A 15,611-nucleotide genomic window follows, 5' to 3' on the forward strand; every position below is an offset into this window, starting at 1 on the left:
GTACATCAAAAGTTGAAAGCCTGACTTATTGGTAGTTCCTACCTCAGCTACAGCGTCATCAACGCCTACAGAAAACTGCGGAACATTTCCTATCCGCTTGCGAATTGGGAGCTTAGTCCTGTTCATTTTGTTTATCTGTTATTGTGTGATGAAGAAGAAAGCAAGGGTGAGCAACAAGCCCACCAAAATAATATGTAAAATGATTTACAATATGTGAGCATCCTCATAGTACTCATGAAAGTCTTGGTCAAGTAAAAATGAACCAAGTTTGATATCTTAACGCGACCAAGTCGCAAAATATTCAGTATATATGTATATATACTTTTCAAAATCTTGGAAGTCCTCTTCCATGCATAATATACACAAAGTTCCAGTTTATAACTGTATAAAAATATCGTTGCAAGGTGATCTCATATATCTAACCTGGTCTCAACGTTTTTGTGAAAATCTTTGTCATGCATAAGATAATCATTAACCAGATATAAGTTGAAAAGATGAAATTACAAGATACTCCAATATACTTATATCTTTTCCGAATACTACTTGAACTACCACCGTTCAAGGTATAATCAGTTTCAAAAGTTCATCACATAGATGAGACTACAAGAAAAGACTTAAATAGATTCAATCTTTGAAATATCATTATAAATAATGAAGTTACGAGATACTTCATTAAGTCCCGATATATATATATACACCTATATATATATTTCATACACTCCTTGAAAACCTCTGTTATGAAAATTATAAACAGAGTTGTAATATACAATGAATTTGGAAAGGAGAAAACCTTGGCATAAACCTAATATCTTGCTGATCAGGCAAAGATACCAATAAGTAACCTTTTCTACTAGTAGATGGACAAATTCCCCGAATGAATATTCAAAATAATATTCATTAAATAAAGTAAGCGGAGTCATAAGTCCTCGAATGAATATTCAAAATAATATTCATTAAATAAAGTAAGCGGAGTCATAAGTCCTCAAATGAATATTCAAAATAATATTCATTAAATAAAGTAAGCGGAGTCATAAGTCCTCGAATGAATATTCAAAATAATATTCATTAAATAAAATAAAGTTATCGAATAAACCTTATTCGATTAATAGTTTTGAAAACTATATCAATATATATATATATAAATATATATATATATATATATATATATATATTATACTCGGGAACATCGACTTCCGGTTTAGAAAATGTTCACCTTTGGGTACTACTGCTTATATCTAGCATAGGTATTATGCAACTTATAAGCATTTGAATCAACAATTAGATATCAAGATTACGAAATAGACATGCTTATATACCATATCAGCATGCTCCAATATATCGTAAAATTTGCTAATAACAATCATGCACTTATCACAAGATAATGCATATACATATATTTACATCACAACAACAGTATAACGGGTAGAAAACTTGCCTGAGTGTTCCTGGATAGACTTAAGCTTAGAGTGGGTCCGATAACCTATGAATAACAACATAAGTCGGAATTAAACCCCGGTCGCTTAAGAAACTAGACTTTAACCAATTGAACTCTAATGTTCGCTTATGGTCACTCTACGCTTAACGAATCACATAAGTCGTTCGAGTACCCTCGGCTCCACCATTTTTAATAAATTAACCATTAAGAATTTTAAGGCGATTCTTTCGCAAGTACCCTACCAACTGCCTAATCCACTTTACCTAATTGTTTCATACTCCAATTAGTCATTTAAGGGCCTTAACCAAGGTTTCAAAGTAAGGCGAGGGGTAATGGTTCGTTCGCGAAATGCCGTTACTTAAAATAGTCATTTTTCCTAAACCGTACATCGGATTCAAGCGAACCACATATCAAAACGAAGCTCGTAACATGAACTATCTAAAAATGGTAATGGTCAGAATCTTACAGTGAGTTCACGGGTCCTGAAGTTAAGAACTAAAACAGTCTAAGGTAAATCAGGCATTACGACGGCTATGTTTACGCGATTACCAAAGTTTTAAACCATTCCAAACAATCACAATCCAACTAACAATCAACAATACAACCAACCCTCATCCAAACCTTACCACATCAGTCCCAACATCTCAAGATTTTCCAATTCATTTAACCCTAAACATGAACTACTAACTATACTTAAGTTTCATTAACTATAAATAAGATTTTAATCATCCAAATCACTACAAACCCAACCAAACTTGAAACACACAAGCATCATCCTTCTCATATACCATAACAATCAAAACCACTCCTAAACATTCAAAGTAAAGCTTAGGGTTTGAAGTTTTTTATACCTTCTTGAAGCTTTTAATCAATGAAAGATCCTTGGAATGCCCATGGAAGCCTTGATCTATGCTTAAGCTACCTTGACCTTACAAATAAAATCAAGAATCAAAAGTTTGTTCTTGAAAGTTACTATTCACCCTAAATTAAAATGATTTATTTGAGCTAGAAAACCTTCGATTCAAGAACTCAAACTACTTGCTCTTCTTAGTTATGAAATATAGGAGCTATAGAGACTAACCTCTTGATTTATGATGGAGTGAAGCTTGAGTTTTGAAATTTTCCTTCTTGTTTAAAGAAGAAAAGCCGAGGCAATGAAGGAGAAGAAGAAGAAGAAATAGCTTCTTGATTTGTGTTTTGATGATTTGTGTGGTGTTTAGCTTGGTTACATGGAATTAACCATGGTGAAAAATGTGTGGCTCACAATCAACCAACCAATCCTTCCCACTTGTCATGCTTATGTCATCAAGCTTAGGTCATCTTGTTACACTTGTCTTCTTCTTGTTGGTGTGATGACATCATCATCCACTAACCTCTTTGATTAACCCTTAATTACTTGGCTAATGACCTCTTATCTGTTATACGGTTCGCTTAACTTTCGTTCACGTTTATCGTTAGAGGGATCATATCTGGGATCTTATTACTTGGGTTCCCCTAAACCTTTCTCAATATTTTATATTCCTTTTATGATCCTCTCTTTTAATCCTGAATTTAAATCCTTTTAATCATGTTACCTTATACTCAATTCTTTCGGTATCTGGTGGATTTTCGGGAAAAATTAAAGTGTTCGAATTTGGATTCTGACGATCTTTACATACACTTATTTACTTTATGGAATACTAATACGATCTTAGAATTTCCATAACAGTACTCCTATATAGTGTGGTCTGATAATTTTCCTTAATCAGCATCATCAACAAAAGTTACTATTCATCAGGGTTTCAAAAATTCCAAAAATTGGGGTTATTACAACTAATGAAGCTAATAACTCATCATCCATCGAGAGACAATCTGCATCATCCATCGGGAGACAATCAGCCTCATCCGTCGGAACTCAAAGTGCTTCATCCATCGGGTCATTGAGAGAAGCTGAAAGTCAAGGTAAGATCACTCACAGAAAGTTCCCCTCTCTCAAATCAAAGACTCACTAACTCAGGGGGAGTTTCTTATAATCAAAATTCAGTCACACATCAACACAACAATGAGGCCTCTTCATCTAGAGCAAATCTACCACAACAGAGAAAATGGACAAGAGATCACCCCTATGAGCTAATTATTGGTGATGCATCTTCTAGAGTTCAGACAAGGAAAGTAAGTCAAGAAGAATGTCTATATAGCAGCTTCTTATCTAAGGAAGAACCAAAGAAGGTAGAAGAAGCTCTGTTGGGTCCTAATTGGATTTTAGCTATGCAGGAGGAGCTAAACCAATTTAAAAGGAATAAAGTATGGAAGCTGGTACCTAAGCCTAAAGGAAAGAATCCAATAGACACCAAATGGGTATTCAGAAACAAGATGGATGAAAATGGCATAGTAGTCAGGAACAAAGCTAGATTGGTTGCTAAAGGCTATTGTCAACAAGAAGGAATAGATTTTGATGAAACCTTTGCTCCTGTTGCAAGACTTGAAGCCATCAGAATCTTCTTAGCCTATGCAGCCCATGCCAATTTCAAGGTCTATCAAATGGATGTCAAGTGTGCTTTTCTAAATGGAGATTTGGAGGAGGAAGTCTATGTCAGTCAACCTCCTGGTTTTGAAGACCCAAATTTCCCAAATCATGTCTACTATCTTTTGAAAGCACTCTATGGACTGAAGCAAGCACCTAGAACCTGGTATGACACTTTATCAAAGTTCCTTTTAGAAAATCACTTCACAAGAGATTATGCAGGTTGTAAAATAGACAGAAAAAGTACAACAGGAACCTGTTAGTTTCTAGGAAATAAGCTTGTGTCCTGGTTCAGTAAAAAGTAAAATTCAGTTTCTACTTCTACAGCTGAAGATGAATATATTGCTACTGGTAGTTGCTGTGCACAGATTCTATGGATGAAAAACCAATTGTTGGACTATGGTCTATAAGTGGATAGGATTCCTATTTTCTGTGATAACACAAGTGCAATTGCCATCACTGAAAATCCAGTACATCATTCAAGAACAAAGCACATAGACATCAAGTACCACTTCATAAGAGAACATGTGATGATTGGTACTGTGGAACTGCATTTTGTTCCAAGTGAAAAATAACTTGTAGACATATTTACCAAGCCACTGGATGAATCCACCTTCTCAAGGTTGGTAAGTGAGTTAGGTATGCTTAATTATTCTTGAATCTTTTCAGAAATTTTGTAAGTTGTAATGCAGCCAGAAATTTAATTGTTTTTTCAGTCTTGGATGAAATTTTGGCTAAGTCAAAATTTACATCCCGACGGATAATCATTATCCATCGAGTTTGATCATCCGTCGGAATACAATTTGTTAATAAAATCAATTATTTTTCTGGAATATTTTATAACTCGACGGATAACTGATTTATCCTCATCCGTCGAATTGTCTCAGTCCTAGCCGTTAATTCTCTGAACATTATCCATCGAGTACACTTACAGTTTGTAAGCATAACACGACGGATAAGTGATGGAATTTTTACAGTTTATTTTTAAACGGCTATTTTGGGCAATTTTTGTTGGTCACTTTGTTTTACTTTATTATTTTTTACAGTTATTTTTTGAGAGAGTATAAAAGCAAAATTCATTTTCATTACTTTTCTTTTATCATTCTCAATTCATCTGCTCTAACTTCTTGCTTTCTCAAAAGCAATTACCCTATCTCTTTATGCAATTTTTACTCTCTAACAATGGCACCAGTCGTCAAAATCATGTCTCAAACTGGCTTTATCTATGAGAAGAACAATTTCACAGCTCTAGTGAACAAGGGGATTCAACAGTCTGGCGACTACCAAAAAATGATGGATTTTGTGCAAGGCTGTAAGCTCAACTATGCCATGCTTGAGTCTCCCACTATCTACTGTGAGGTTGTGGAGGAGATATGGACAACTGCAGTGTACAACTCAACCGACAAGACCATCACTTTCACTATTAAAGGTAAGGAATTTTGTTTTAATAGTGACATTGTTAAAGAATGCTTTAGGATTCCTGATAATACTGTCACTACTCCACACACAGACACTGATATTGTTAACATGTTAAACTCCATGGGTTATGCACTCACCATCTCTAAATTAAGTGAAATTAGGAGATTGGGTCTTATGAAAGAATGGAGTTACCTGTGTGATGTAGTTACTAAAGTATTTTCCGGTAAAATTAGCAATTTTGATTTTGTTAATATCTCCATGCTCAACATGCTTTACATGCTAGTAACTGATAAATACTTCAATTTTAGTGATCTAGTCTTGTTTAAGTTGGGGTTTAAGTTAGGGGAGCTTAATAAGAGGGGTAAGAGTGTTTATTACGCTAGATTTTTCATGATGCTTGCTAACCACCTCTATGAGGACATTGTGATTGAGAACCCAACCAACAAATTAAATAGTTGGGTTCAAGAAAGAAGAATTATTACAGATCTCAATAGAGCAGATCACCACAAAGAGGTGCCACTCTTCTACTTTCCGGTAATGGAGGCACCTCAGGTAAGTGAGGTAATTTCAAATGTCTCTACTCTTCCAACCTCAAACATTTCTTTGCCTTCTAGTGTAGCAGTGGCATCTATGTCAATGACGAGACAGATGCCTACCCAAGCTACCAAAATCAAAGTTTCAAAAACAAAGACAAAGAAATCCCCCTCTGGTGTCTCTCAAAAGAAGCCAGCTGTAAAATCCACTTAACACAAAGAGGGGAGTGTGAAGGTGGGAAAGACAGGTGAGGGACAGGGTGAAAATCAAAGAAGCCCTAAGAATAAAGATGGTGAGCATAGTGTACCCAAACCAAGCCACACCACAATTTCCCAACAAACCGTGGTTGTTAATAAGGACAAAAGCTCAATTCTAGTTTCATCCTCCCAAAAGGATGTAACTATTGAAACAAGCTCTCAACCAGGATGTAATAACCCCAAAAAAATTTTGGACTTTTTGTAACCCTTATGAATAGTGATTTTGCTGATTATGCTAATTAAGGAAATTTTGCATGCCACACTATGTAGGAATTCTTTTATTGATATTCTGAGATCTTATTAGTACTCCATAACATATATGAGTGTATGTAAAGATCGTCAGAATCCAAATTCGAACACTTTGATTTTTTCCCGAAAATCCACCAGATACCGAAATAATTGAGTACAAGGTAACATGATTAAAAGCATTTAAATTCAAGGATTATAAGCAAGGATCATTGAAGGACTATAAAATATTAAGAGAGGGTTAGGGAAGACCAAGTAATAAGATCCCGGATATGATCCCTTAAACGATCAACGAGAACGAGAGTTAAGCGAACTGTAAAACAAATAAACGTCCAAGGGGCAAGCACATGCAAGTAACATAAGAAGGAAGCTTCTAAGATAAGCTAAAACATGTGGTTAGAAGCAAGGTGACATCATCACACCACAAGAATGAAACATGTGGCAAAGTAGTGATGCAAGCAATGACATAAGCAAGTGAAAATAAGATATTTAGCCAATAATTAACCACAACCATGCATTCTTTGCACAAATATCAAGGCAAGAGAAGCAAGAAAAAGCTCTCCCCCATTTCTTTCTTCTTCCATTCGGCCTTTTCAAGAAATGAAGAAATAGATTTTCAAAACTCAAGTTCTAGGCCATGGAAAATTACAAGGTTTGTTTCCTTGGATCCTATATTTCATAACTTAGTTATACCATGAGTTTAAGATCAAGATTCCATGGTTTGCATAGCTAATCCACTCATCAAAGATGATGATGAATAGTAGTGAATAGTAACTTACTTTGATTTTCTTGATTTTCATGAAAGCTTAAGGTTGATTAAGCATAGATCAAGGTTCCTAGAGGCTTGTTAGTGACTACCCACTCTCCAAGGAAGGTATAAACTCTTGAATCCTTAGTTTTAAGTTTGGTTTGTTTGGATGATAATAGTTCTTAGATGAATGGGTTTAGTTTGATGTTGATGGATGTTGGATTGTTGTTGAATTGGTGATGATTTGGTGTAGTTTAAACTTTGGAAATCGTCAGGTTATAGCCGTCGTAATGCCCGATTTTCTATAAACTGTTTTGTGATTAACTATTGGACCCGAAAACCCACTTCTATAAACTAACCACTTCCATTCTTAGATAGGTTATGTTTCAAGCTTCGTTTTGATATGTGGTTTGCTTGAATCCGATGTACGGTTTAGGAGAAACGACCGTTTTAAGTAACAGTGTTTCGCGAACGAACCTTTACCCCTCACCTTACTTTGAAACCTTGGTTAAGGCCCTTAAATGACTAATTGGAGTATGAAACAATTATGTAAAGTGTACTAGGCAGTTGGTAGGGTATTCGCGAAAGCGTCGCCTTAAAATTCGTAACGGTTAATTTATTAAAAATGGTGGAGCCTAGGGTACTCGAACGACTTTTGTGATTTGTTAAGCGTAGAAATGACCATAAGCAAACGTTAGGGTTCAATTGGTTAAAGTCTAGTTTCTTAAGCGACCGTGGTTTAATTCCGGCTCATGTTGTTGTTCATAGGTTACCGGACCCACTCTAAGCTTAAGTCTACCCCGGAGCACTCAGGCAAGTTTTCTACCCGTTATACTGTTGTTGTGATGTATATATGTATATGCATTATCTTGTGATAAGTGCATGATTTTTATTAGCAAAGTCTTGCGATATATTGGAGCATGTGATATGATATATATATGCATGCCTGTTTTGTAATCTTGATATTCTATTATCAATTCAATTGCTTATAAGTTGCATAATACCTATGCTAGAGATAAGCAGTAGTTGCGTATACCCTTAGTATAGGGGACCCAAAGGTGAACGTTTTCTAAACCGGGAGTCGATGTTCCCGAGTATAACATATATATATTTATATATATATATAGATATAGTTTTCAAAACTATTAATCGAATAAGGTTTATTCGATAACTTTATTTTATTTAATGAATATTATTCTGAATATTCATTCGAGGACTTATGACTCCGTTTATTTTATTTAATGAATATTATTCTGAATATTCATTCGAGGACTTATGACTTCGTTTATTTTATTTAATGAATATTATTTTGAATATTCATTCGAGAAATTATGACTCCGCTTATTATTTAATAATATTCTTTATTTTATTAAAGAATAATGTTTCGATAATCAAACTTATTTTCGATTATTCAAATAAAGATAGTACTTTCGTATAAGTATATCTTTGGTTATTTAATATTCATTTCAAGTATGAGTTTTAAAAATTCTACTTCGATTATTTTTATAAGGATTATCTTTATGAGAATATTATTTAAATAATAATATTCAGATATTTCCAATATATCGGGACTGATTTATTGTAATAAATCAGCAGTACTCCAAACATTCTTAAAAATGTTTTCGAGTCTTCAAAATGATTTCTAAAAGTTAGGGCGGATCCCAAAACTCATTCTTTTATATTTAAGATCCTCCTTTCGAAGGGGATTTAAATACTCGCTCAAAACCTGGGGGATCCGGCTCTGTGGTGTATTTTACATTCGCAACGTGGTTGCTGTTTTGAGAAAACAATTTGATTACTTGCCCAACGTTCGGGAAGTAAGTCCATCTAATTGAGTCGGCATAAGCGACAGGCTGGGGTACGGTCTATCAAAGTGTAAGTGGCTGGGTGGCAGTCCATCAACGCGTAAGAGGCCGGGTGGCGGTCCAGCACAAGGTCCTAATGAGGCCAGGGTGATGACCGGTGGGGGATTCATCCATCTACTAGTAGAAAAGGTTACTTATTAGTATCTTTGCCTGATCAGCAAGATATCAGGTTTATGCCAAGGTTTTCTCCTTTCCAAATTCATTGGATATTGCAACTCTGTTTATAATTTTCATAACAGAGGTTTTCAAGGAGTGTATGAAATGTATATATATAGGTGTATATATATATCGGGACTTAATGAAGTATCTCGTAACTTCATTACTTATAATGATATTCAAAGATTGAATCTATTCAAATCTTGTCTTGTAGTCTCATCTATGTGATGAACTTTTGAAACTAATTATAACTTGAACGGTGGTAGTTCAAGTAGTATTTGGAAAAGATATAAGTATATTGGGGTATCTTGTAACTTCATCTTTTCAACTTATATCTGGTTAATGATTATCTGATGTATGACAAAGATTTTCAGAAAAATGTTGAGACAAGGTTAGATATATGAGATCACCTTGCAACGATATTTTTATACAGTTATACACTGGAACTCTGTGTGTATTATGCATGGAAGAGGACTTCCAAGATTTTGAAAAGTATATATGTATATATACTGAATTTTTGCGATTTCATCGCATTAAGATATCAAACTTGGTTCATTTCTTTTGACCAAGACTTTCATGAGTACTATGAGAATGCTCATATATTGTTAATTGTTATACGTATTATTTCGGTGGGCTTGTTGCTCACCCTTGCTTTCTTCTTTCATCACACAGCAACAGATAGACAAGATGAACAGGACCAAGCTCCCAATTCGCGAGCAGATAGGAAACGTTCCGCAGTTTCCTGTAGGCGTTGATGCCGTGTAGCTGAGGCAGGATCTACCAATAGGCTAGGCTTCCAACTTTCGATGTACCAGACTTATGTATATTTATGAATTGTAATAATGGCAAAGAATATGTAAAATATTCAGAAACCCTTTTGAGGTGTAATGACTTATAATTGTGGAATAAAATGACTTGTGTTATTATTTGGTATTCATCTCTGAGACTATAACTTGTGGTGTGTGTGTATATTGTGGGGTCACAATACGCAGTAGTTGGTTGATTATTAAGATTAAGTATTATTAAGGGAAATGGAACTCGTGACAACCCGGATCCCCGACCCCGGATTTGGGGGTGTTACAGAAATGGTATCAGAGCCAAGCGTTATAAACCTCAGAGATGATATGACGTTAAAATAATAAGTTCACTAAGATAATAAGAACTCTTGCCAAGTTCATAGTCGGACTACCGAACGCAGTACTGACAGTTAAAACCCTTATAAGAATCCTTATAAATATCATAATAGAAGTGTAGTTTGTTATCGTATATGGTAGCGGGACTCCGAACCCTGAGGTTGAGGAGCAACAACGCGATGATGTTTTATTACTTATTGGAGATCAGATTATGGATCCGATAGAGCGTCCTAACGCGGGACCGGATGATGTTCATATTGAGGATGTTGTCCTAGAAGGGATTGTTGCTGAGAAGAATCCCATGGAGGATCCTGACAAGAATGAATAAAGGACCACTGAGGAATTGATGACTATGGTTAGGGCGACTACCAGAGGTAGGATTGGCCAGTCACTACCGGAGGTGCGTTCAAGTTTGTAAAGATAGTTGCCCTTTAACGCGGCTTACTCGTAAGACTGAGAAGTTTGAATGGACAGAGAAATGCGAGAACAACTTTCAAGAACTGAAGCAAAGATTGGTGACGACCCCTATGTTGGCGTTGCCGGATGGAAAAGGAGATGTTGTGATGTGTAGTGACGCTTCACATAAGGAATTAGGGTGCTTCTTATACAGCACATCAAGGTAATCGCGTACACATCAAGAAAATTAAGGGAATATAAAATTCGATATCCCCACCCATGAGCTTGGGCTCGTGGCAATATTTTTGCCCTAAAGATTTGAGGCACTACTTGTATGGAGAGAAGTGCGAGATTTACCTAAGCCATAAGTGCTCTAGTACATTTTCCCGTAGAAAGAGCTCAACATACGCCAGAGGAGGCGGTTAGAGCTAATGAAGAATTATGATTGGGAGATTCTTTATCATTCGCGGAAAGCTAATGTGGTGGCTGATGGCCTTAGTAAAAAGGAGAGACTCAAGATGATAATGTCTTTTGGAGAGTTTATAAAAGATTTTGAGAAAATGGAAATAGAAGTGAAGGTAACCCGAGCCGGTACCGAAAAGCTGTTTGAGATTGCAATACAGTCCGAATTATCGGAAAAGAACATATTGTGCCAGAAAAAGTGATGAATGAAGGCAGAGAGACAACAATTAGATAAAAGATTAATACCGAGAAAGTTGATAAGGGAATAATGAGGTATTCCTACAGAATTTGGGTTCCAAATGTTCAAGAGCTTAAAGGTGAGATCTTAGATGAAAGCTAGTTTGAGGAATAAGATTTAGAGCAAACCCCGAATGTGATAGTCAGGGAGGTCACCATCAAGAAAGAAAGAACCCATAATATAATAAAATGAAAAACAAGGATTTTAACGTATAAGATAACCCTGATTATGGGAGAAGGATGAAACATTTCATACTGAGAAAACAGAAGTCGAGCAAGATAAGGAGACCCGAGACGGTGCTCCTATACGGCAATTCATGGACCTGTCTAAAAAAAAGAACTTAGACTATTATCCCCAACCACCACCTTGAGGAAACAATGCGGTAGGAAATTCTTTCATGACCTTTAAGTCGCTACGCTCTTAGAGTTCCAAGGAAATAGCTGACCCAGTCGAGGCAAGAGCCTGGCTAAAGGAAATACATGAATCATTTGAGATTCTAAATGATTGATGAGTCACAAAAGACTGTTTTTGTCACTTACCCTCCTAAGAGAGAGGCCACCCGCTGGTGAAAGGCCAAGAAAGGCACAGAGCCAGAGGTTATAATAAACTGATTAAAGTTCAGTCAATTGTTTTCGGGAAAGTACTTCCCAAGATTATGGAGATAGTGTAAAAGCTTTAGAGCCAGAACAAAGGCAGACGACTATGATGAATTATGAATCTAAGTTGTAAAAGTTGTCAAGATTCGTTCTGAGGACACGAATCCAGAATGACGGGATGTTTGAAATCAGTGCTTATGTTGTGTTGGTTCATGAAATAATGATAAGAGAAAGGAAAATAAAAAGAAACTGAAGTGGAAAGGAATATAAAGGCAATAGAGTTTGAGGAATGATAAGAGAGTTGGGTATGAGGAAACCCTAAAGACTCGTATCAATAGAAATAGAAAAGTATGTAATCGTCAGGATGAGGGTGATTCACCATGAGTTAAAGTTGATGATTGAAGGAATAAGAGATAGATATATTTTATCCCCTGTAAGTTGGGAGGGTTCGAGGAAACCTTGAGATAGTTCGAAGGATAAATAATGAGACGCGGATAGACTGAGGAGACAAGGAAGTAAGAAATTAGGAAAATTGGATGAAGGAAGTGACCTTCAAGAATGTGAAGTGTAAGACCGGTGGCTTGATACCCAGAAAGGGAGACGCCAGGTATGAAAGATATCCCAACATTGAGATGACTGTTGAGATAAACAACAAAAGTAAATAAGGAATTATTAAGAAGAAGTTCACGTTGAACACGACCAATATCTTCCAGAACATCCTTGTTATCATTAACCAATTTAGGCAAGAAAAGCGGATAACCGTTGTTATCTTTTGGAGGCCATATTGATTGACCTCATTTTGAATACAGATGTTATTGTGAAATTCGGCATATACTATCGAGGTGGGAATGATTGAATAAGACACCCTTATCAGGGATATATGACTTGATTTATCCATGGAAGGATGCATGTACCTTTTTAAAGGTGGAATTAAGGATAGAACGTCGGTAACTTAAAATGAATCCTAGGGGAATGCATAAAGGTTGGCATTTCACCCTTAATAGGGATAGTATGAGTTTTGACAGTATAAATTGGAAGGGATTAAGGTAACAACAACCTTTAATGATCAGTGGAGAAATTTTTCAGAAGTATATAGACAATGATTCTGGTATTAGTAAATGGTATCTTGATATGCCCTGTGCCTAGGGTGTACCTGATGAAGGATTTAAGTGCAACCTTAGAGGTTTTACAAGGAGAAAGGTAATATTCAAAGTTCTCAAGAATAGAAATTTTGATAAAGGAAATGTGACGTAATTATAATAATGTCAGGTGGGGCACATGTTGAATCATAAGAAAGTATAGATTGACCCAATAAGGGTCGAGATTGGTGAAATCAAGAAGGACCCAAAATAAGAGACGTCCTAAGTATGATCAAGAATCAATCGTGACAATGTTAACCTCTAAAAGACCGAGGCAATAACTTATGGAAAAGTGATGATATATTTTTTTACCAAGGCGTAATGAAGAGCATTTTCACACAAGCAGTGATTGGAAATGAGGTAGAAAATTTAGTTGAAGGTCATTTAAAAGACATTGATTGTAAGGAAATTTTACTATCAGGAAAGGCCAAAGAGGTGGCCAACACTTTAAGTGTAATAGGACAATTATCGGCGCTCATGCCAGAGGAATACATTAATAATGGTTAAAACCGTGAAGGTTGTATTATGGTTTAGAAGATTGATATTCCTTCTGATGACTGTGCAATACCCAACCGTAATAGTATTTGGTAAAGGTTTAATTCGTGTAATCGCCATGAGCGGGCTATCTATCTCAGAAGGTACTATCTTGAGATAAGCCAGGACCATGTTTCAAAAAGGACTAGACGAACCTTTGAGTTAAGTCTTCTATTTAAGGCATATGATTAAGAATGGTATTAACCTACTATCGTTGCTTTGATTGAAACTCTTCTGCAATTTTATCTGCTTCATGTCATGAAAGTACATCAGAATTTGGAGTGTTCTTCATGAATTATGAATGGTGATTATGTTAACTCCTTAGAAGAATTCTATACGACATGTATGGACTCCGTATGGTTAGATATTAAGATTTCATGGAAAGTGAATGACGACAGTAGGTCAGTGGTGGACTATAGTAATGCAACAATGATTCTGCGAGTAATGAGCTGATTACAACCGTGAGAGTTGTATTGGAATGGATGTTGAGATTGAGTACCACTAATCGGGTCGTGTTGACGTATAAGTTATCTTTGATAGAAAAACTAGGTCGATTATTTACCTATTGAATATTTATTCCTTCTTATCAATAGAGAGTCGTATTACTATACGAGGAAGGTTGCGATGCAAGCATAGAATTCTAGTAACGATGATATCTAGAATGAGATCCCAGATTCGATTTTCGATATCGAGGGAGTTTCAAAGGTGATTGTGTATAAGCTCGAGGAAGAGCATGGGTCCATAGAATGATGGACGGAACAACAAAAATATTTAAGCATGTGAAATGCGATGCGATAATATTGGATATTGATATAGATACGTATATGTTTTGTTCTCCTATGATAAACCTCTATAGTTCAGAGGTAGATTCCAAGCCAGATATTTTGTGACAGTATATTTTTATATATACAATTCTTTTCAATTCGTTCTTTTCTCTCCTTTTCATTTCATGTAAGCTGAAAAGAACAACCCTTCCAGAAGGGGAGGTATTGCCGAATGACTATCTATCTGTGTGATAGAAGCCTAGTAGGATACCACATGTTGTTTAATTGCTTGTCAAGTACTAAAGGCTGGCCACCTTCTGTACTAACTATGCGATATAACAAGTGTTCATGATCATAGTGATCTCTCAATAAATTCTTTTACTTTTATATGAAGGACCAAGCTTTTGAAGATGGAGGCAGCTAGAGATGAAATGGTACCAAGTACGATGGTATTCCGATTCTAACGCGTTTGTGATACTAAGGTTGACGTGGTTATTAAAAGGTTATATAACGCTAACGAGCAAAAGTATAACCAGTATAATATTAGGAACGGAAGATAGTAGAGATAACGAACTGGATAAGAATGGGTATTGAGGAGCAAAAACTATAATGCTAGAAGCTATGATGAGAGTCTGTGCAATAGACTTGAAAGAATTTGGAATGATCACTTAACGCGGATTGAATTTTCTCACGACAATAGATCGTATGTCAGGTATCGAGATGTCACCTTATGAGATCCTTGAGTGAAGACAAAGTTGATCTCCCTTATGTTAGGATGAAGTTGTAGAGCGCGAGATGCTCGGACCAGCAGTAGTCCAAAGGACCAAGGATATAATAGATCTAATCAGAGGACGGCTGGTAGTAGCCCAAGATGGGAACACGAAGTATGTTGATTTGACACGAAAGGACAAGGAATAGGAAGTAGTGGACCTGGTGCTGTTATAGGTATTCCCTTGGAAAGGATGGATGAGGTTCGAAAAGAAAGGGAAGCTAAGCCCACGAATTATTGGACCCTTTGAGGTATTAAGACATATTGGGAAGTTAGCATATGAGCTAGCCCTACCCCCGAACATGTAGCAAGTTCATAACGTGTTCCATGTATCAATGTTAAGGAAGTGTAATTCGGATGCCATATAAACAGGGGCATAGGAGCGCATAGACATGCAACCAGACGTAACCTATATGG

The sequence above is a fragment of the Apium graveolens genome, chromosome 3 (assembly GCF_009905375.1).
Source record: "Apium graveolens cultivar Ventura chromosome 3, ASM990537v1, whole genome shotgun sequence".
NCBI lineage: Eukaryota > Viridiplantae > Streptophyta > Magnoliopsida > Apiales > Apiaceae > Apium > Apium graveolens.